Source organism: Panthera leo, chromosome B3 (genome assembly GCF_018350215.1).
Source record: "Panthera leo isolate Ple1 chromosome B3, P.leo_Ple1_pat1.1, whole genome shotgun sequence".
Taxonomy (NCBI): Eukaryota; Metazoa; Chordata; class Mammalia; order Carnivora; family Felidae; genus Panthera; species Panthera leo.
This window is the reverse complement of record NC_056684.1, coordinates 7,807,491-7,831,371: the sequence shown is the minus strand read 5'-3', so window position 1 is coordinate 7,831,371 and position 23,881 is coordinate 7,807,491. Positions and strand designations below refer to the sequence as shown.

The following is a 23,881-nucleotide window of genomic DNA, read 5'->3' as shown; positions in this document are numbered from 1 at the left end:
AGCAAGCCGTAGGGACGCAATGTTTTGTTCAAGCTCAGTGGGGCTTAGCAAGGGGATGAAGTTTGCAAAGAGCCACTGAAGGCCGTACAGCGCCCCCCACCCCGCCCGGCATAGCAGCCTGGGGGTTGCAAGTCTGAAGGGGTAGGCACGGGGCCGGACAGCCCCAGCGTCCACATCTGCCCCACTTTCTTTTCCTCTTTGTTTTGTCTGTCCCTGCATCGTGCAGATATAGTGGGAAAAGCAAGACAGCATGCTGACGTCCTAACACCAGGTTTATCGGATTCCGCTATTAGCCTCTTGATAATAATACTAATAGCCACCAGTTATTGAGAACTTTCTGTGTGAATTTCCCCGTAGGAGGAATGCACTGCTATCGCCTTCCACTTACTAATGAGGAAACTGAAACCCTGGGAAATTAAGTTGCTTTCCAGGCCTGAAGAGCTGGTAAGTGGTGGGACGCAGGCTGTATCAGAGCTCGGCCTCCCTGACTCCAAAGCACAACCAATTACCAACACTCTCCACTTCTTCATCCTCACCGAATGACGGGAGGCAAGGTGCTTACAATGTCTGAGTTTCCGTCGAAGGAGGACGATCCATATTGACCTTGCCGGCTCTCACTGCGTGGCCGGGATTCCCAAAGTAGATCATGTAAGTGAAAATGTTTTGAAACCTCTTAAGACGCCCTTGCTTTCTATCCTATTATTTCCACTTCTTCTTCTAGCAGGCACTGTCTGGTTCCTGAAGTCTCTCCACGTGGGGCTGAGCTACTATTTTTGGCCTGCCAAGCTGTTTTCGTTTTTCACCAGAATGCGTGCTCCATTTGGGTAATGGCAACAGATGTGACAATGGGAACAAAACTCCCACCAGCCACGTTCTAACCCAAACATCCCAGGAGCTGCTTCCAGAACGCATCTCCTCACGTCTGCTCCTGGGCAGGGAAATGCAGGGATGCGAAGTTCTGCCTCACTGTCTTTTACTAGCCTTGATCATTTCTGATAAATGCTCTTGGTAATCACTTTTCCTTTCCACGGCTTTGAGTTCTGGTGCGTTGTCCATATTATATTAATAAAGGTCCGCGGGGAAAGGGTGATTTGATGGAGGTTAAGGAATCATTGTAAGAAAATGTTTTGACATTATGTTAATGCCTGTCAGTGTATTATCCCCAATTTAAAGTTAATCACCAAAATTATACTGCAATTTCAAAAATGTAATGAAATAAGATTTGTTGAGGTGTGAATAATAAAGAAACCAAGAACCGAGAGCTAAAATAGAAGTAAACCTCTGGTTTAACCCTTTTGTGGTTTCCTGCCAAGGGGCAAAGAAATAAATGCTGATCTGGGGCCTGTGGATCTTGGCAAAAAAAATGGATTCAAAATCCAGAGAAAAACAAGAGGTCTTTGTGTACAAAGCAACACAGCCAAGCATTGAGATACAAAGTTGAAATTTAAATCCATGTCAGAAAGGTTCCCAAAATCTGGATGTTTGTCATTATGTGGGCAAGATATTTAGACACTTGATAAATTATTCAATTTTCTTATAAACAGCTGATGTCTTGCCCGGGATCTGACTTTCTGCTTCCAATGGCCTGTCAAACTTTTCTGCTTGGCTACTCAGTCACCACCCTGAAATCAAACCAAGCTTCTCACATTTCCCCCAAAGCCAATGCTCCTACTTTATGTGAGTGTTAACAGGCTTTTCTCAGGCTCTGATACTTGGAACTCTGGAGTCATCTTTGACCCCTTGAATATTCATGCCACCTACTCACATCCAGGCCTTAAAATTCTTTTGAGCTGTCCTTTAAAAATAAACATGGGAACAACAGCATCCATTTGCACATGCTTGCTACAAGACAGTCTTCACCCTTAGGTGTCTTTCCTATATTATCATTAGCCCCCCAAACAACTCCGTAATACGGATATTCTTATCCCATTTTAAAAACAAGCAAACCGAGGGGTGCCTGGGTGGCTCTGTCGGTTAAGCATCCGACTTCGGCTCAGGTCATGAGCTCACAGTTCGTGGGTTCAAGCCCCAACTCAGGCTCTGTGCTGACAGCTCAGATCCTGGAGCCTCCTTTGGATTCTGGGTCTCCCTCTCTCTGCCCCTCCCCCGCTTGTGCGTGCTCTCTCTCTCTCTCAATAATATATAAATGTTAATTATTTTTTAAAGAGCAAACTGAGATTTGGTGTGGTCACTGGCCCAGTGGCTTGCTGGGTAAGTGAGGGAGTAGGTCTTTCTGCTTCAAAGCCGGCAGAGCCTCCCAGGGCCAGCCTCTTGGCGTGGCTGTGGAGACCCACCAAGATAGCCCAACACGCAGCAGGTCCTTGAGAGGCGGCAATGATGGTTGCTACTATGCCCTCATTCTTTCCCGCCACAGTCGCCATGCCTGCCTTGGTCCCCACTGCCACTGTCCTTGTCCTTGTCCTATCACTCAGAATTTCCTGCCAGGACAGTGGCCAGCCGCTGGACCCCATCTCCCTCCTCCGCCCTGGACGCAGCTGCAGGATGGATCTTCCCAAACACACTTTAGTGAGTTTTGCCCCATTCGAATTCACAAGCCTTTGATGGCTCCTCAACTTCCTTTGGAAAACGTTCAAGATAAGCCAGCCCTCCTAAGCCCTTTGTCACCTGCCATTTTCCATCACCACCACCCTCAATCCCAGGAAGGCAGGGGTGTTTCCCAGGATCCAGCTGGCCTCTGAAGTGCTCACACACTGTCTCCTACTGTGACTGCCCCTTTGGCTTCCGCTTTAGTCTTCTACTTTGCTAAGACCCATTTCGAATGGCCCCTCCTCCAGGAAGCTTTCCAGGACCACCCAACCTATCCTACTTAGCTTTCCCCTTCCCTGACCTCTTATAGTGCTCTTTACCTGCCTCAAACATGTGGCACTAATCACACGCTGCCTTGGACCGTGAACAGCTCTTGCCCTCAACTAAAGGCAGTATGATCTGGTGAAAAAAGCACATATTTCCAATGACAATGGACGGGCATTGGAGTCTAGAATCTACCACTAATTACCTGTTTGATTTCTCAAACTACTAGTGGGTTTTTATCCATCTTTTTAATAGTAGCTTTGGTGATAGCTTTTCTTTGCTAAACACTGCGTGTGTGGCTAAGCGCCTTATAGGTGTTATGCAAAACGGAGGTGATCACGTTATCCCCATTTTAAAATTTTTTTTTTAAACGTTTATTTATTTTTGAGACAGAGAGAGACAGAGCATGAACGGGGGAGGGTCAGAGAGAGAGGGAGACACAGAATCTGAAACAGGCTCCAGGCTCTGAGCAGTCAGCCCAGAGCCTGACGCGGGGCTCGAACTCACATACCGTGAGATCGTGACCTGAGCCGAAGTCGGACGCTTAACCGACTGAGCCACCCAGGTGCCCCATGTTATCCCCATTTTAAAGACAAACAGAGCTTCAGAGAAGACAAGCAATTTGGTAATTCACTTCAGTCAAAAAGCCCATGAAATATGAACTGGGATCATTCGGGGATCCAAAAAGAGGTTTTAATTTATCTAGGAGAGCTTTTAATTTATCTTGAAACACATTCCATACTGTTAGCATTTCAGGCTTCTGCAATCAAATGCTGTGAAGACACCCCTCCCCACCAACCCACCTGCTCCCCCCCCACCAACCCACCTGCCCCCCCCACCAACCCACCTGCCCCCCCCACCAACCCACCTGCCCCCGGAAGTCCCTGCCTTTGGTCCCTCCATTCCCCCGCCTGCCTCTTCCCTTCCTTTCCCAGTAGGGGGCATGCCGGGGGGGGGGGGGGGGGGGGGGGGGGGGAAGGATGCAGCCCACAGCATCATCCCGGGACTCCCTGAGCTCCCGGCCAGGTAGATGCAGACAATCAGGGACCTTCCAGGCTGGAAAGTCCTCTCCAAGCCACAGGGGTAGCTGCTGGGCCAGACACGCCCACCTCAGGGAGGCCAGGGACTGTGCGTTTTCACCTCGACCTAAACCCCTCACACTCTTTTCCATGTGCCAGGCGGCCTCCCGTACACTCAGCTGAAAACCAAGGACCTGTGCATTGAGAGAGATGTCCTTTTATCTGTTGCCATGGAATTTGATGAGGCGGAATACATAGGAACACCCACTCGGCCTTCGGGGAGCCCCTCATGACTTCAGGTACCTGTGCCAGTGCTCTTAGGGCTCCACGCATCTCTGAAATCCAGAGCTCTGATCATCCGCATGTCCCTTCGCCTCTGCCTCCCGTCCCACGTCCCACTCCTGATGCCTCTCATCAGCCACACTGCCCTTTGCTGGCCTTTCAACCTTTCATTTATCTCCTCATTGAGATAAGACAGCTGGCCTTGGCTGCTGCGTTCAGAGAGAGGATGGGCCGCTGATTTATTGAATGGCGTAATATTTCCGCATCTCATTCCCCAACCCCATCACATGGTCATGTGTCTTGTGGCAGCTCTGATGGCCACCGAGCATGGAGTAGATGTCTTCATTGAACGGCCCGTAATGATGACACTGGCTATAGATCTCACATTCTTTCTTTCCATTTTTTTTTTTACCTCTTTCTCTCCTTTTAACACAGACATTGCAGTTAATTCAGAGGCCACTGGTGTGTGCATAGAGTTTAAATTGCTGCCTTCCAGTAAGCATTGCCTAAGCCTCGTTGTGCAATGCAGATAACTGCCTCTCAGAGAAATTCCTTAAAGCAGCACTGGTCCCCACAGTGCTTGAGCCCAAGTTTAAGGATAAACGTTTGATAGGAGAGGCCACTCTGCCACCTGAGAAGCTCCTGGATTTCTAGGGCAATAAGTCAGCTTTCCAAGATGAGCATTGCATTGATTTGCTGAGCAATGGAGATCAGAGTGTGGGGAACTTGCTCATCTCTTTCAAGGGTGTAATTGATGCCACCAAGATCAGGTCAAGTTGGTGGTAGCCCTTGCTTCTCTCTGAATATTTACAACTGAATCGTAATGCTAACACCTATATTCTCAGATATTTTAGCAAAGGGCTCAAATATGGTATCGGAATGGTAATTTGTCTGTATTTCATGTGCCCCTCATAGAGTCTGGATCAGGCAGTGTTCTCCAGAGAAGCAGAACCAGTAGGATGTGTGTGTGTGTGTGTGTGTGAAAATTTATTTCAGGGAATTGGCTTACACAATTGTAAAGAATGGCAAGCCTGAAATCCATAGGGTAGACTGGAAGTCTAGAAACTTCCAGTTTCTAGAAGCAAAATTTCTCATTCCTCGTTCCTCAGTTTTGCTCTTAAGGCCTTTCAACTGATTAGAGGAGGTTCATGTACATTATCAAGGATAATCTCTTTTTTTAATTTTTATGTATTTATTTTTGAAAGAGAGAGCATGAGCAGGGGAGGGGCAGAGAGAGAGAGAGAGGGAGAGGGAGAGAGAATCCCAAGCAGGCGCCATGCTCAGCACAGAGCCTGATGTAGGGCTTGATCTCAGGAACCACAAGATCATGACTTGAGCTGAAGTCAAGAGCTGGATGCTTAACTGACTGAGCCATCCAAGCACTCAAGGATAATCTCTTTTATATGAAGTCAGCTAAAGGAGATATTAACCACCTATACAAAATACCTTTATAGCAACACCTAGATTAGGGTTTGGTTGAATAACTGGGTATAATAGCCCAGCCAGGCTGACACGTTAATCATCCCAGGGTCAAAATCAATAAGCTGTTGCTTGGGAGTCCTCCTTTTTAAATCCACACCAGCCTAAATGAGCCCCCTCACTGCACAGCAAATGGCAGCCCCAGGTGGGAGCTTTCAAAACTAGCTGGTCCTGAGCTAATCACAATGTTGCTTCAAGACATTTTCCGAAGACCGCCTAAAACTTAGTCTCTACTCCCTGCACCCTACATCTTAAATTTCCTGATATTTTGGTGATGCATTCAGGATCTTCTTGCTAGACTCTGGGATTGATTTCCCATGTGACCCTCAGTGTCACATGTACCCCTATTATGGGGTCCATTTCACTTAACTTCTGGGTCTCCTTCTCTCAGTTCCAACCATGTACACTAACTCCAGTCATTTGTCAAAGTTCTTCTAGGAGAGGAGGAAGATTCACAAAGAGGAGGGATTTATGAATGTGCAGGGGTCTAGCTGCTCAGATGGATGAAGGATCCATGGAAGGGAAAGGAAGAAGGGGTAAACACCACCACCACCACCACCAACAACAACAACAGCAAAAGAAACAGAGAAAAATCTTGACACTTTCACTAACTTGCTGTGACTTTGGACATCTTGTGTGCCCTCTCCAAGTCTTCGTTTTCCAGAGTATCCAGGAGGGTCATAAACCTACTTCAAAAGTGTGAGGAGATAATAGTATACACTAAGAAAATTCATGTTTTCTTCTTTCAGAAGAAACTGTCTTCCAGCTCCTTTCAGTGAGTGAGTCAAATGGTGGGCTCCTGCCTGTTAAGAATGGGTGTTCTAGATATCTATTGCTGTATTAAATAAATAAATAAATATAAACAAATAAACAAACAAATAAAGAAAACTTCCCCAAAACTCAGCAACTTAAAACAATAACAACGATTGACTCTGCTCATGAATCGGCAATTTGGGCAGAGCTGAGGGATAGATTGTCTCTTTCCCATGTGGCGTCTGCTGGGACAGCTTTATGGGAGTTAGATCTACTTCCAAGATCACTCTCTCATATGGCTGATGAGTTGGTGCCTCCATTTCTCTCACATAAGGTTCTCTATGGGGTGATGGGTTTCCTTCCACTCTGGTAATAGAATTCTAAGACAGAAGAAGAGGACTTTGTGAGTCTCTTAAAGTCTGTACTCAGAAGCTAGCACAGTGTTACTTCTGTTGTATTCTCTTGGCCAGCCATACATCCTGCCTGTATGTAAAGGGAGTAGACATAAACCATACTTCTTGATGGGAAGAGTGTCAAAGAATTTCTGCCCCTGTTCAATCCACCACAGTGTTCCAGTCAACACTGAAAAATAGGGCCAGATTAACCTCTTACGTAAAACAACTGAAAACTGAATAAACATATGAACCAACATTATCCAAAACAGTGGAAAGAGGCAATGAAGGCTAGCAATTCCCAAGGATAGAAACAAAAAGCTGAGCCCTAAGATCATCCCAATTTACAGCCTGGTGGAAGTTTCCAGGTCACGGTACAGGGAGGGAAACCCAAGAAGAGTCTAGACTTTCTCTGATAATCGAGGAGACAGAGTCTGAAAAGGCTAAGGCAGCTGGAGAGTGCAGGGAAGAATACAGAGGAAGAGAAAGCTGCAAAGAGAGAGTGCTCTAGATATCTGCAGGAAGTCCCCATTACACATTTAGCTGCATACTGATCAGAACAGGCATGTGGAGGAAAAAAGTTCTCTGACCCCAAAGATTCAAAGAAAGAATCACCTGAAAGGATTAGCAAGAACAGAGTCTGGAGCTCATGGAAGACCAGGAATAGTGCCAGTTCCCACATGTCGCAGTGAAAAACCTCATAATTTAAAGGGCTAAGAAATATCTTGCCTCAGAGGTGGGGAAAATTAGCCTTACACTAAATTCTCTGATCCCACCCGGAAAAGCTTAAAAGAAACACTATAAAGTGTCAAAGTGTCTCCAAATAATTTAACCATGTCCTATAACAAAACTAAAATTTATTTACAGGAATGCAAAAATATCCCACAACCAGGAAAGTAACGGCAATAATGATGTGTAGCACACGACCAAGAATTACCAGGCATGCAAAGAAGCAGGAAAATCAACTCCAAATTGGAAAATTCAATCAATAAAAACTGACCCAGGAATGACATAAATAATTGAATTAGTAGACATGGACATTAAAATAATAATAAATAAAATAATATAAATAAATAAATAAAATAAAATAATAATAACTGTATTACATATATTCAAGAAGCTGCAGGAAAGATTGAACATGTTAAGTAGATATAAGAAAACTATTTTAAAATGTAATGAGATCAAATTTATAGAGATGAAAAGTACAATATCTGAGGTGAAAAATACCTTGGGAGGGATTCACAGAAGATTATAGGAACTCTCAGAAGAAAATTATTAGTAAAGCTAGAGACATAGCAAGAGAAACTATTCAAAACTCCACACAAAGTGAAAAAAATGTAAAAATAAACAAAGCATCTGTGAATTTGAAGAACACTGTAAACCCACTATCCAAAAAGCTCAATGAACCTCAAACAGAAGAAGCAGAAAACTACTCTAAGGCAAATCATCATCAAATTGCTTAAAACCAGTGATAAAAATTTTGATGGTTTCCTGTCTCACATTTAGGTCTTATATACATTTTGAGTTTACTTTTGTGTATGGTGTAAGAAAGTGGTCCAGGTTCATTCTTCTACATATCACTGTCAAGTTTTCCCAACACCATTTGCTTAAGAGACCATCAGTTTTTTTTAATGTTTTTTAAGTTTATTTATTTTTGAGACAGAGAGACAGAGACAGAGCACAAGTTGGGGAGGGTCAGAGAGAGAAGGAGACACAGAATCTGAAGTAGGTTCCAGGCTCTGAGCTGCCAGCATGGAGCGGGCTCAAACTCATGAACTGAACTCTCTCATGAACTGAGAGATCATGACCTGAGCTGAAGTCAGCACTTCACTGACTGAACCACCCAGGCACCCTATCTTTTATCCATTGGATATTCTTTCCTGCTTTGTCAAAAAGTAGTTGGCAATACACTTGTGCATCCATTTCTGGGTTCTCTACTGTGTTCCATTGATCTCTGTCTGTTTTGTGCCCATACCATACTGTCTTGATAACTACAGTTTTGTAATACAGCTTGAAGTCCAGAATTGTAATGTCTCCAGCTTTGGTTTTCTTTTTCAAGGGAAAGGGGTCTGGTTTCTGGTTTCTGGTTCCACACAAATTTAAGAATTGTTTGTCTAGCTCTGTGAAGAGTGTTGGTTTTATTTTGATAGGGATTGCATTGAATGTGTAGAGTGCTTTGGATAGTATAGACATTTTAACAATATTTCTTCTTCCAATTCATAAGCATGAAATGTTTTTCCACTTGTTTGTGTCTTCTTCAATTTCTTTCATAAGTTTTCCATAGTTTTCAGGGTACAGATCTTTTACCTCTTTGGTTAGGTTTATTCCTAGGTATTTTGTGGGTCTTGGTGCAATTGTAAGTGGGGTTGACTTCTTGATTTCTCCTTCTGCTGCTTCATTTTACATCCTGTGACTTGCTGAATTCATGTATCAGTTTTTGCAGTTCTTTGGTGGGGTCTTTAAGGTTTTCCATGTAGAGTATCATGTCCTCTGAGAAAAGTGAAAATTTGACTTCTCCCTTACCAATTTGAATGCCTTTTAGTTATTTTCGTTGTCTGATTGCTGATGCGAGGACTTCCAGTACTATGTGGAACAACAGTGTTGACAGTAGAGAAAACAGGCAGCAATTTCTTTGACCTCAGCTTAAGCAGCTGCTTACTAGACATGTCTCTAGAGGCAAGGGAACAAAAACAAAAATGAACTATTAGGAGGCTCAGCCTGTTAAGTGTCTGACTCTTGGTTTTGGCTCAGGTCATAAACTTATGGTTCATGAGTTCAAGCCCTACATCTGGCTCCGTGCTAATAGCACAGAGCCTGCTTGGGATTTCTCTCTCCATCTCTCTCTGCCCCTTCCCAGCTTTCTCTCTCTGTATCTCTCAGATAAATAAATAAACAAATAAATAAACAAAAAACATTAAAAAAATTTAATGAATTATTAGGACCTCATCAAAATCGAAAGCTTCCACACAGCAAAGGAAACAATCAGCAAAACTAAAAGGCAACTGATGGAATGGGGGAAGATACTTGCAAATGACATATCAGATAAAGGGTTAGTATCCAAAATCTATAAAGAGCTTATCAAACTCAACACCCAAAAAACGAATAATCCAGTGGAGAAATGGGCTAAATACACGAACAGACTTTTCCAAAGAAGACATCCAGATGGCCAACCAACACATGAAAAAACGCTCAACATTGCTCATCATCAGGGAAATACAAATCAAAACCACAATGAGATACCTCCTCACCCCTGTCAGAATGGCTAAAATTAACAACTCAGGAAATAACAGGTGTTGGTGAGGATGCAGAGAAAGGGGAACACTGGTTCACTGTTTGTGGGAAAGCAAACTAGTGCAGTCTGGAGAACAGTATGGAGGTTCCTCAAAAAATTAAAAATAGAGCTACCATATAACCCAGTATTTGCACTACTAGGTATTGATCCAAAGGATACAAAAATGCTAATTTGAAGGAGCACATGAACCCCAATGTTTATAGAAGCACTATCAACAATAGCCAAATTATGGAAGAACCCAAATACCCATTGGCTGATGAATGGATAAGGAAGATATTATATATATATATATATATATATATGTGTGTGTGTGTGTATTTATACACATACATAATGGAATATTACTTGGCAATCAAAAAGAATGAATTCTTGCCATTTGCAACAACATAAATGGAACTGGAGGGTATTAGGTGAAATGAAATAAGTCGGTCAGAGAAAAACAAATACCATACGATTTCACTCATATGTGTAATTTAGTAAACACAATAGATGAATATAGGGGAAGGGAAGCAAAAATAAGATAAAAACAGAGAAGGAGGCAATTCATAGAGACTCTCAAATACAGAGAATAAACTAGGGGTTGTGAAGGGATATTGGGTGGGGAGATGGGCTAAATGGATGATGGGCGTTAAGGAGAGCACTCATTGGGATGAGCACTGGGTGTTATATGTAAGTGATGAACCACTAAATTCTACTCCTGAAACCAGTATGACTCTATATGTTAACCAACTCAGATTTAAGTTAAAAAAAAATGTAACCAATGACACAAAGAAAATTTGTAAAGCAGCCAGAGAAAGCCACATCACGTACAAAAGAACAAAAATAAAGCAGCCACTAGATTTCTCTCACTGGAAACAGGAAGAAGCCAATGGAACAACATCTAAAGTGCTAAAAGCATCCACAGTAAGGAAGACTTCTGTGGACTCTCCTACTTTGGAGTGTTTGTTTCCTAAGGCTACTATAAAACTTACCACAAACTGTGTGGCTTAAAACAACTGACATTTACTCTCTCACAGTTCTGGCGGCCAGAAGTCTGAAACCAAGGTGACAGTAGGGTTGGTCCCTGCTGGAGTCTCTGAGGGAGAATCTGTTCCAGGCTTCCCTCCTAGCTTCTGGTGGTCGAGAGTAACCCCCGGCTTATAGACGTATCACTCCAGTCTCTGTCTACACCACTATGTGGTCTTGTTCCCCGGGTCTTCAAATATTTCTTCCCTTGCAAAGACACGAGTCATTGGATTTAGGACCTGCCTTACTCCAGAATGACATCATCTTAACTTATGTCTTCACCATATCTGCGAAAACCCTATTTCCAAATATCTGCGAAAACCCTATTTCCAAATAGGGTTCCAAATAAAACCCTATTTCCAAATAATAACCCTATTTCCTTGCACAGGTCCAAGGAGTTGAGACTTGAACAGGCCTTCTTGGAGGACATAGTTCATCCCATTACACTATTCTCCAGTGTCCCAGTGGATGGAGAGGGTCCAGTGGAGCATTCCAATGTCCTGGGAGGGGGGGAGGCAGTCACCAGATCAATGAAGCCTGGATCCTAAATCACACTGAAGGAGACCACCACCCCGGAAGCATGTGACTGAACTGTGACATGAGGTAGACCATAAAACGGTAGTGTGGGAAGCCACTGAGACCATCACGAAGACTATTACGTGCCACCATTATGGGGACTAGCGGAGATCATGCACGTAAAGAACCTGACACGTGAAAGGTGTTAAGTAATTGGTAATATACTTTGATATTAATAAAGAGGAGAGGGAAGGATGAGTTTATATTAGATCTCAGATCAGGCTCTCGGTGAACTTTGGGGGAAACCTGGAAGAATGACAGGCTTATACTGGATTGTCAAAAGACTTTGATCCCAAAAGGAATAAAATTACCTAATAGAAAGGCAGAGAGGGCACCCAGGTCCCTGCAAAGCATGGCATTGCTCTTGTACCACAGCTCTCTTCCCATTCCAAACAAGGACAATGAGTGAGCCAGTTTACTCAAGTAAGCATTAGGCACAGCAGACAGGTGATTCAAAATAAATGTTTGACCCAGTTAACTGGCAGATTCCGTCACAACAAACTCCAGTACATAAAATCTCGGTTTCTGGCTGAGCCAAAAAGGAAATCCGATCTTCTGCTGTTTCCAAGCAAAATCAGTTTACAAAATTACTTTCTGTTTCCCCATACATCTTCTGAAATGACTATAGACCAAATAATCAATTGATTTGGAGCCATTTTTTACTCTCATCCAAAACGGAGAGATATTTTTCATTCCTCTCCAAAAGGGAAAATGTTAAATCACATGTGAATTGCAGATATAAGCATTTAAAGACTGTTTTCCTGTTTTGTTTGTGAATAATTTTTCATTTTATGAAGGCACCAAATATCTCAGTAGGTAAAATCAATAGCAGCCACCAGAGCGGATGGAAAATTCTCCAGGCTTAATATGGTTTCATGCATGGCTGTCAAAGCTGAATGTCTTAAGGGAACAAATAGTGAATTCTCTGCCTTGGAGGAGATGTATGAATTAGAGTCTTTTCTTTTTAAAACTAATCTGTTGTATAATGGTTCCTTCATTCAACAAATATTTATTAAGCGCTCATTGTGTGCTACATATTACATCAAATGTTTAGAATACACAAAAAATAAAATTGGGGACCTACTCCAGAGGGAAAAGAGTCTAGTGAAATAATGACTACAATTTAAAGAGAGCTTGCTAAATTCCAAGCCCTGTTCTAAGCACTCTATAAATGTTCATTCATGTACCTCTCATGATAACCCTGTGAAGTGATACTAATATCCCTATTTTACAGATAAGAGAACTGAGGCACAGAGAATTTAGAGTGCTTCCAGTCCCACAGCTTAGTTAGATGCAGAGCCAGGGTATGAGCCCAGACAGCTTTATTTCAGAGACTGTGCTTTCCTTTTGCACAGAGCCCATATACAAGCACATCATCTCACCAATGTGACAAGAGACAGAGTGTAAGAATTTGGATGACAACATTCTATGTCTACCCCCCCTTTTATTACTATTTTTTCCCAGTTCTGGGCAGAGTTCTTGGCCTATGGCAATCATGTTTTTTATTACGAAATTAAGTACTCAAATAGAGTAATAGAAAGTAATCTAGTAGACCCACACAAACAGCTCCCACATTTGCCTGGGGAAATCATGGAAGGCTTCTCAGAGGTGATGATTCTGAGCTGGGTGCTTCTGGAAAGACAAGTTAGGCATTTGATAGGTCATCCAGGGGAGGAAGAACTTTCTGGGCAGCAGGAGTTCAAAAACACACAGGCAAAGACATCAAGGCAGGCAAAGAGAGGCCAAGTAAGGGGATTAGAAAGAGCTTATGATGATTGCCCTGAAGAGTGATGATTTGTGCAGCGTTAATCTTTGTCCAGAGCAAGCAGTGCTTCTCAGACAGTCTCCTGGAGCCCTGAAAAAGAGTTGTTTGGTGTGTTTCTTCTTCATTTTTGAAAAAAAAAAAGATGTCAGGTTCTTTGGGATTAGAGTTTCCTAAGGATGTTGCTCCTAAACTAAACATTTATATAAATGCTTCCTAACATGACCCTGGAGATCAGTCAAGAAGCTCCACTGCCCTGCAGACCTGAGAGTCAGCATTTTGGTCCACCAGCAATTCTGAGCCAAGGCCACCCATTGGGAAGCTCTTTCTTGGGTGGAAAAAGTCAGCCAATCTTTGGCAAAAGTTGTGGTAAGCGTGAAATTCCATACATTGAAGTGTCAGAAAGAAACAAAGGACAGGCCATCTGTATATTCTTGCTTTCTGGAGTCCAAGATTGCATCTGAACTTGAAAAGCACCTAAAGGGCTGAACTGAGAGGATCATGGAGCATGCGGTGATGAGAGAGAGGCTTACAAAAGGCAGCAGAAATAGGAAGAGGTTTGGATACTGGTCAAAGTGGGTGAGAATGAGCCGAACCCCAAACAGAAGTTTCTGCCACCATCCCCCAATTCAGGCACAAAATAAAGTCAAGAGAATGTAGAGACCCTTCCTGACTCAGCAAATTCCTCAGCCACTTCACAAAGACCTATCCTGTCTTAATTCTTTTTCTTCTAAATTTCTGGACTGACTACTTTGGTGCTGGCCAGAGAGTCAATGGTCACCTGGTGGATTGTGTGCTCTGTTCCTGTAAACCATTCTGTGCCCAACCAGCATCCTAGCTCTTGCTGTTCTCCTCTGTTCGGACCATTTGGGTTCCAGAACTTGACTTCTAGTTATGTTGTTTCCCCTCCTTATGGCATCCACCATTACCCAAATTCAGCAAGAAGGTTAAGAACGTTAAAGTCAAACTATCTGAGCATGGAACCGTACAGACACCAAGAGATAGTGTCCACAGGATGGATCTTAAAAGGGTATTTCCAAAATAAATAACCAAGTAGCCAAGGACGTTGCTAATGACTGATATGTGAGTTTCAAGAGTGATTCAAATGCCTATGTTCCATGAACATTCTTAAACAGTCATTCAGTCATAATATTTATCAAGCACCTATGACCTTCCAGGTTCAGGGCATCAGGCTAAATACTGTGCTTAAGAATAGAGGGAAGGAAGGAGGAAAGGAAGGGAAGGAAGGAAAGAAGAAAGGAAAATAGTAAAGGAAGGCATGTATTAGGTGTTTCCCAGATGACCAGGTTAGAACTCACATCAATTTGCTCATTTCTTTCAGCACAATTATTTGGTATCTCAGCTCCTACAGAAATTCTTTCTGAATCAAAGCAGGAAAATTATTCTTGAGGTGTTTCTTTCTGTCCTGTGTGGTTTTAGTCCCAGGTTGTTGTGCTCTTGTCCCTTACTGTTTGTTTCTTGCTTCCTGAAGAATCCATGGGCCGCATGGAAACAACGTGCCCTACTCCTAAAATCTGTCGACAGCCTGAAAAGTCTACTCGCTGCTCTTTCCATGACTGCCCCTGTGCCTTGTGGACAGCCTATCCTCTCCAGACCTCCCTACCTTGGGCAAAGCTTAGGCATCAGCGAGACCTGGAAGAACCCATGTCACCAACAGGAAGAGGCTTGTTCCGCCATTATTTGGAGCGACTTGCTCAACCTCTGCTCACCCCCAGTGACTGGACAAGTCTACCTTTGAACTTTTTGCTGCTTCTTCCCTTCTCCATATATATCTGTAGGGATCCCTGTGTCCCAAGTCCCAAGTAAAGAGCCACTCATACTGCTCTAGGCTGAGGCAGACGTTTTCCCACAGACAGTTTCTGCTCCTCTTGGCTGATACCTGGTCCTAGAACTCAGTCCCTTACCTTCCTCTGCCACAGTCACTCCAGGGTGACTGGCTTTCAGTCTCTGCTCCTTCAGCCAAACCTGTCTGATTCTCACCAGCAGGTTTGCTCTTTTACTTGAAGCTAAGGGTAGATGCTTCAAATAGAAAGAAATTCTAGAAGACACCATATGGTAAATGGAAAATCAGTGGAAGAGTTGAAGAGCATAAGATCTATAGGAGTTCAGATATGTAGGAATCATGGTGAATTGGGCATACCCTGAATGGTGCAGGATCAACTTGGGTCATGAAGAATGAGTAACCCTCAGATAAGTGCATAAAAGGAGGGAAGGCATCTTAGAAGGTGTGGGCAACTGCCAGCAAAATTGGGGTTGGGGGGAGCAGGAGAAAACACCAGTACAAGCCAGGGCAAGATTGCTCTAGATGCTTCCAGGAAAATATAAGAGACCTCCGTTTCTGAAAGAAGGACCCTTTCTTCATTCTTCAGGGCTTTTGTCCAGTGCCACGTTCTCTTATAAACCTTTCCCAGAACTGCCCAACACATGGATATTGTTCATTGTGCAACCTCTTCAATTCACCTAGTGATGTGTTGGGTGCATTTTAACTTGTGAGTATTTCCCTCATCCTTCTTACTCCATTGCAAGCTTCTTCAGATGGTATCACATTTTAGGCTTTATGGAAGCATTAATAACCTGAGACCTGTAATGTATGTATATTACTTAGCACACAGCTAGGGTGGCCCTATAATTTATCTTCCAAACAGGGCACTTTGGTGAATAAAAGGGGATCAACCAAAAATTACTCTAAGATGACACGCATTAACCAATATGGCCCCAGGCTAACAGGATGTATAATCACCCTACCCATAACAAATTTCTTTCTATGAAATTAAAGGCTGATGATGAATTAAGGAATTCCAAAAAGGTCTTGTGTTCACATTGGTTGGGGGTGTTGTCTTGTGGTTTCTCAGTGTTTCTTCCCAAAGCAGCTACTCTCCACTGAGTGTGCAGCCTCTTCTGCTATCAGAAAGATTTGCTTTTCAATGGCATATTTATTTTATAAATAAGCAATAACTGCACTTTTCCTAACTACTGCGTAATATTCAGGTAATGCATGAGTGAAAAAGCATAGCCCTTTGTCCGCTGAGAGCTCACAGTCTAGCAAGGGTCCATTTATTCACTCACTCACTCATTCATTCATTTATTCAACAAATATTTATTAAGAGCTTATCCTGCAACAGGCCAGGTGGTGGTGAACAACTTCCCCAGTCCTTGCCCTGAAGGGGCTCCCAGATTGTACTCCAGACAGCAGAGTGAGAATAGGGCACCAATAAAGGCCCTTATGGGCTTTAATGTTGGTCCAAAGGAGGGAGGTAGCACTTTTACTTGGAGGCATTAGTGGGATTTTACAGAGGAGAAGAAAATGAAGACATAATCACAAGCAGAAAGAGGAGAGAGAGATAGGTCAGGCAGAGAAAACAGCACAAGCAAAGGTTGAGAGGCAGAAAACAGCAAGCTGAGAGGTGAAAGTAGAGAATTAGTGGGGGTTGGGCCACAGTGGGGCCCAGTGGCCAAGCTGAGGGCTCTAAATTGATACATTACTCAACCAGGGAACATTGAAGGCCAGCATCAGCTCGTGCCGTGATCAAGTATGCATTTTAGAGAGATTATTGTTTTTGAAGAACTTATAGCAATTCCTCCAAGAGTTAATTTGCAGAAATTCAATGTGGACATTCGCCCATGACATACGCTACCTGCCCTTCCTTGCTTATACGAGGCTCCTAGAGGGCCGTACAGGTCCACAGACTCCTTGTACTTGGAAGAACATCGTTAGGTCACAAGATGCCCTTTGCTTGATACAGGGTGTGTTCCTACAAATAAATGCCATATTATCATGACAGCCCTAAGATGTACTATCGAAAGAGTCTAAGAAAATCCCCCTATTTTACATGAAAACAAAGATGTGTTAGGCTTCTGTGATGTTTCAGAATTCTTGGTGACTGAATTGTTATGTGGATGTGAGTTTCATGACCGGGGACTATACAGCCCCATAAAAATAGCCTCATTACAAGGCCTGGCTTTATTTCTATGCCCTTTTCCAGTCACCTAGAGAGATGTCCGTCTCAGCCAGAGTGGACATGGATGAGAGATACCCTCAGCATAAAATGATCTGCTAGCTGCCCCTGGTCCTGTCCCCTTATCCTTACATCCTCCTCGTGGCTCCAGACTGTTCTCATTTCCTCTCTCTTGGGAGGCAGCTTGTACGGTGCAGTCTGCTTATTCAACACAAGCTAATTTTTGATCTTAGACCTAAAGCTTTGAGTTCTTGAATATATACGGCTTTTGCTTAATTCATAAGGACTATGTGAGGAATAAGAATTAGACCATTTCCCCTGTGTTCCAAAACAACCCTCCCATGATAACAGGATAGTTCAGGAAAAGCTTCTCAGAGACTGAAAATTCAGTTCCCTAGTATTTTCACAATGAATTAAAATCCAGTGGGGACTTTAATTAATCTGCTAGAAAATGATCTATGTTTAGTTCATTTTCTACCTATCAATAGAGACCAGAATCTTAGCCCACAAATGCACGTTTGGCAAAAGTTTCAACTTATTTTTCTGTATCTTAATGAATCTGTTTCAAGGTCATCCCATTCTCCTTCTTTACAAAATTTTAAACTTTTGACAATTTAAGGTAAACTGAATTCAACAAGTCCATTAAAAGTTTTCTCCGTTCAATCACAGAATAACATCACTTTCTCTCCTTGGATTTGGATCTAAGTTTAGTGTATTCACACAAAGCCAGGCCAGCTACGTTGTTTGCAGTGCCCGATGCCAAAAGAAGATGTGGAATCTCTTGTTCAAAAAATTATTCAGAATTTCAAGACTGCATTAAACTAAGCACGAGGTCTTTCTAAGCATGATGCTGTGAGATTGCAGAGATAGTGTGCCCAAGAGGTAGGTTTTTCATATCACCTTGGTACTGGGCTGGGGAAAGGCATCTGCTGTATGCCAACATCTACTAGGAAGGCCTTAGTCCCTCCAGGATACACATCATTGTTCCTAGCTGACATCTAAAAGGTCCAACCCCAAGACCACTGTCAAACTGCTTTTAGATGCATGGTGGCCATTGATCCTTGACCTCCGCCATGTTGGCATAAGTACAAGTTCTGTAAGGATGACCATCCCCCTACCACACTATCCAATCTCCATCTTCATTCTTTCTTTGCCATGATCGACATTTCCTCAGCTCTTCAAGTACAGATGAGGCAGAGAAACAGGTCTGCTCTATTCTTAGATCCCCAAAGCTCTCTGTGAATTTCTGCTCAACACCCCCCCCCCAAAACCCTTGGTCATACTCAGCTTAGAAGGGGCAGGGGGCAAAGTCCATTCACAGAGATCATGCCAGTATTAATTGTATTGTTATCTGGCTCTCACCCTACTTTAAAAAATTGTTTAATTATTCTTTTAAGAATAAAGACATGTCATGGCAGCAGAGATATCACCCTGCCTTAGGAGAGGGAATATCAGCTTTAAAATCCTGTAATTTATTTATTTTGTGGTTTAAGTTCCCACGTGTTCCCCATTCCCTGAGGTATTGGGTTCACTCATGCATTCACACATTTATTCAAAAATAAATTTTAAATGCTACTAGATGCTAAGCCCCGAGTTTTAATACTGAGCACATTGTGGGAGACCAGAAAGACAATGTTTACGTGAAACTTATTTTCTAGATCAGGTATCAGCAAACTGTGGCATGCAGCCCAAGTCTAGCCCACTACCTATTTTTGTAAATGCCGTTTTAGCGGAACATAGCCACACCCAATCAATGTTCAAATTGCCGATGGTTCCACGACAGCAGACCTGAGTAGTTGTAACAGAGATTGGACAGCATGCAAAGGCTGAAGGGCCAATTTGACCCTTTAAGGAAAAGCTTGACAAGTATTGTACTAGCAGGTGAGTGGCACAGGTAGTAAACAGATAAAAAGATATAACATATAAGATCAAAGAGTCAGGAATCCTATACAAATACAGCAAGGCCAGAGGATTGAGAATCATGAGATGGCTGGCATGGGAAAACCATTCCAGGCAATCTGGTCAGAGAAATGTTCTCTGAGGAGGTGTCATCAAGGCCAAGGAAGATGGGAAAAGAAAGACATAGCATTACCTGAGGGAACAGAGAGTATAAATGCCCTGAGCAACGGAGTCAGCTTATCCTATTTAAAAATTCTAGTTAGTGGGGCACCTGGGTGGCTCAGGGGGTTAAGTGTCCAACTTCGGCTCAGGTCATGATCTCGCGGTCCGGGGGTTCGAGCCCCATGTCAGGCTCTGTGCTGACAGCTCAGAGCAGAGCCTGGAGCCTGCTTTGGATTCTGCGTCTCCTCTCTCTCTCTGTCCCTCCCCTGCTCATGCTCTGTCTCTCTCAAAAATAAATAAACATTTTTAAGAAAGGGTAAAAAAGAAAATTCTAGCTAGCAAAGTCTAGTTGGAATGGAGGGGGCCAAGGAGTAAGACAAAATATACATAATACTTTATTTATCAAAATTGCATTGTATGATATGGTTTTCTTTTCTCTGGTCTTGATAATGACAGACACCAGAGGAAGAGAAGAGCCCAGAAAACAAGTGCCAGCAATTCTTGAACTTTCGTTGCTTCCTTGCCCACAACCTCCATTTATAGGTTGTTTCTTCTTGTCTTCTTACCTTTAGATAAACTCTAAAGGATGGAAAATGCTACAGAGAAGCACGAGATGGACAACACTTCTATCACGGCCATGACAAACTGACTCACAAGTGGAAGACATGTCACCCAGTTCCTCTGCCCGCCAGCAGCATGACTTAAAATATAAGATGCTCTTTAGTGTGTTGTAATGAAAGGAAGGTAGATTTTGGTGTCACGGAGATGCTTTCCAGGCTGACAAGCAATTTACCTTCTCTGAGTCACAATTTCTAATCTAGAAAGTGCAGTTAATAATGCCAGCCTTTGAGGATTTTCATAGAGAATAAAGGATTTAATGCACAGGCAGTGCCTGGCTGGATTCCTGGGTGCTTACTGCATGCGATTTTACTACTCTCCCCCTTCTTCCCTTCCTCATTTGCCAGTGGCACAGCACAGCTTGTGTTGATTCATGGCCTAACCGTGGCTCCTTCTGATCCTTCATCAGTCTGTCTAGCGTCCCCAGAGGCAGCACTGCCTGCCCTCGGTGTAAGGGGGGTGTTGACATGAGAGAGGGGTGGTGCCCGCTCACACATCTTGCCGATGCCCCGGAGGAGGCAATGGATTAGCCTCTGAGTACAAACATTTCACTTCTCCCTCCAGAGGCTCCCCTGCCTGAGCCCACCCAGCCTGCTTTTAGACAATGCAAAAATCACTGGCCCATTCGGTTAGGTTGGGAAAAGCAGTCTTTTGGCTAAAATTGATGAATTACTAAACATTATCCAGGCCTTGGTGGATCCTGGACTATCAACAGCAGCAACACCTAAGAGCTTGTCAGAAATAAAGAATCTCAGGCACACTTGAGTGGCTCAGTCAGTTGGGCATCTGACTCTTGCTTTTGGCTCAGGCAATGATCTCACAATTTGTGGACTCAAGCCTCGCATTGGGCATTGCACTGATAGCACAGAGCCTTCTCGGGATTCTCTCTCTCCCTCTCTCTCTGCCCCTCCCCTGCTCATGCTGTCTCTTTGTCTCTCTCTCTCTCTCTCTCAAAAAATGAACAAAAAAAGAAAGAAAGAAAGAAAGAAAGAAAGAAAGAAAGAAAGAAAGAAAGAAAGAAAGGATCTCAGGTCACACCCAGACACACTGATTCATAATCTTCATGTTAACAAGATCTTCACGTGATCTGTATGCCCATTAAAGTCTGAAGACCATCAGGATACGGCAGGGGTTCTTAATCTAGCTCGGGTCTCAATCCCATCCCAAGAGAGTGTTTCGCTTGATCTCATACTTTTTGAAAGCTTCATGAATGATTCTCATGTTCAGCCAGATCGAAAACCGCTGGTCTATGAACTACTCTAGGTTGATGCTCCCCTAAATTTCAGCAGGGTTAAGAGTCAGGCCCCAAATCACACACTGACTGCCTAACAGAGGTGGGATTAGAAATATAGTCTCTGAATGCCCACTCTGTATCCCATTGCCCTTCCCTGGGCAGATGGATAAGGATGTATGTTCATTCTCATAATGATCTGTAAGTTGATTATGGCAGACAGTTTCAGAATTCCTAATTCTCATTATTGAATCCACCCAAATCGAACTCTCAAAAAAACTGTCCTGAAACATTTTTTATTCACGCTTATAATGAGGGCAGATGATTTTATGGAAAACCTCCACCATACCCTTCCCTCCGAATGAATTTTGATGCTCAGTTCTTCTCCTACTGTATTGTGTGTATTAAGCCAATACTTTCCATTCATTCTTCGTCTAAGATCCAATCTTTTTCTGCTGGTTTAACAGTTACCTTCAATCCATCTTCTAAGCCCCAACCCCAAAATAGACTTTCTTTATAGCCTATTTCTATGATTCTCCTAAAAGTGGTCTTTTTCTTCCTCCAAAACTCCCTGTTGAGCCATGTGAACTTCTCTGAAGGCGAGTGGCAGACACAGTGCTGTGAAAATACTGCACACCCTCCATCTCGGCGTCCTCCATCCTCCTTGCCACTAGATTGGAGCTGTGGGAATAGTTCATGCCAACAGACTGTGAGCAGAAGTTCTCTGTGTCACTTCTTTGCTGCGGCATTTAAGAGACCACATGCTAGCTCCATTTCTTTCTTTGGGTAAAAACCTTGAATGCCACATGTTTATACGGTGGCGTCACAAAGTGAAGAGAACCTGAGTCCTTGTGTCACCAGATGGGGACAGCCTCTACCCACCCACACTGAACATAGTGTGAGTGAAAAATAAAAGTGTCATGCTAAGCTACTAAGATTGGGGTAGAGTGTTCTGGGAGCAGCTGGCATTATGTAACCTAACAAGAAGTCCATGACATTAGTGTTTATCAAACTTTAGTGTGAATATGAATCATCTGAGGATCTTGTTACAATGTTGAAATTCAACAGATGTGAAAGGAGAGTTTCTGTATTTCTTACAAGCTTCTAATGATACCAGTGATGCTGGTCCTTGAACAACAATTTAGTAGGAAGACACTAAAACATTCTCCATTGATCTGTAATACTCAAACATATTCTTCCTCTCTCCAACTAGACCGTAAGCTCCCATTGGCGTGTTTCAGCATCTGTGCCACAAATATGTTCAGGCGAGTTGACAACACCAGAAAAACTTGTGGAGGACAGCCCTCTGAAAATGCTGTCTTCCATAAAAGCAATGAGAAAACTAGCAAAAATTGGAAAAAAAAATCAACTTTTCCAGAACTCTGGAAATTAATAAAAGACTTGAACCAATCTGGGGAATATTTATGCAAAATGAATTTTTTTCAAAAAAAGGCATAATCTCGCTAAGGACATTTGGTTTCTAGCATTTTTTTTTCTTCTGATTCTAGTCCCATTTTGCACTTTGCAGTTCTGTGCCAGTTTGAAGAATAACTGACCAGAGACAAGTGAAAAGCTATAGCCTAGAAGCCACTGAGGGGAGCAAAATGAGGGGAGAAAAAGGGTCTCTAGTTTTTTTCAAAGCTTCATTCTCAGAGGACAGTTATTATATCACCTGTACAGTCATTTCCCTTAAAAACCTTACTTACAAAGATGTCTGTATTTGATGTGATTCAAAGATCTAAAATTGTGAAAACTTTTCCCCAGGGGAGATTATAAAAAATAATTATAAGCAAGTGATTAACTTTGAAGCTGCCTGAGGCAGTGGAAAACAGTTGGGACAAACAACAGATGAACCAAAACACTTAAAAGGTAAAGCTCAGGAATAAAATGTCCATAGGGTTTTGAAAATGTCTGATATAGACATATAGTTCTTGGAATCTAGAAGGCCATGTGCATGCCCAGGGAAGTACACATGCCCAGAGCAATTAAATGGATCAAGAAAGGTCTGAGATGGACCCAAGCTCTTGTCTCTGACTGAACTTGAGACCTTGCCCAAGTAGGAGCTGGAGACTGGCACAGAGTGTTCAGCTACCTGACTGAGTGTTTAAGGCATGCCTCAACATGCACACAGAGCCCCGATGCAAAAATTAAGAGATTGATCAGTTTCCAGCATTTAAGAAAACCTCTGTCCAATCATTAGCTGACCACTAAGATAACTAAGCAGAGATGTAAGTGTCCACACATGACAAAGAGTTTATGGAATTAGTTCAGAAAAGTCACCAAAGAAGCAATACCAACTACAAAAAGTAGCAGCAACAGCAAACCCTGGGGGGGTGGGGAGGGCAAACTGATTTCAGCATTACCACATTATGTTATTTAAAATGTCCAGTTTTCAATGAAAAAATTATGAGAGGAAAAAAAACCATGAATGCATAGATAATACACTTGTATTGGTGACAGGGGGGTGGGGTGGGGAAAAAAATCAATAGAAACTCCCTGAGGAAGCCCATTGAACTTGCCAGATAAAGACTGCAAATCAGCTACCACAAATATTTTTAAAGAGTTAAAAGAAGCTATATGTAAAGAACTAAAAGATTGTATAAAAACAATATCTCATCTAACA

At 42.8% G+C, this 23,881-nt stretch overlaps 1 long non-coding RNA gene across 2 annotated transcripts; it reads left to right on the top strand.

Annotated features, from left to right (window-relative positions):
- The first annotated feature begins 380 nt into the window (after positions 1 to 380).
- LOC122221121 lies at positions 381 to 20,372 on the top strand. Of its 2 annotated transcripts, none has more exons than XR_006203082.1 (3): positions 381 to 648; positions 3,990 to 4,129; positions 19,982 to 20,372. It is a non-coding gene; the product is annotated as an uncharacterized LOC122221121 (long non-coding RNA). The 2 variants fall into 2 exon arrangements; XR_006203081.1 differs by lacking the exon at positions 19,982 to 20,372 and adding an exon at positions 6,021 to 6,289.
- The last annotated feature ends 3,509 nt before the right edge of the window (positions 20,373 to 23,881 follow it).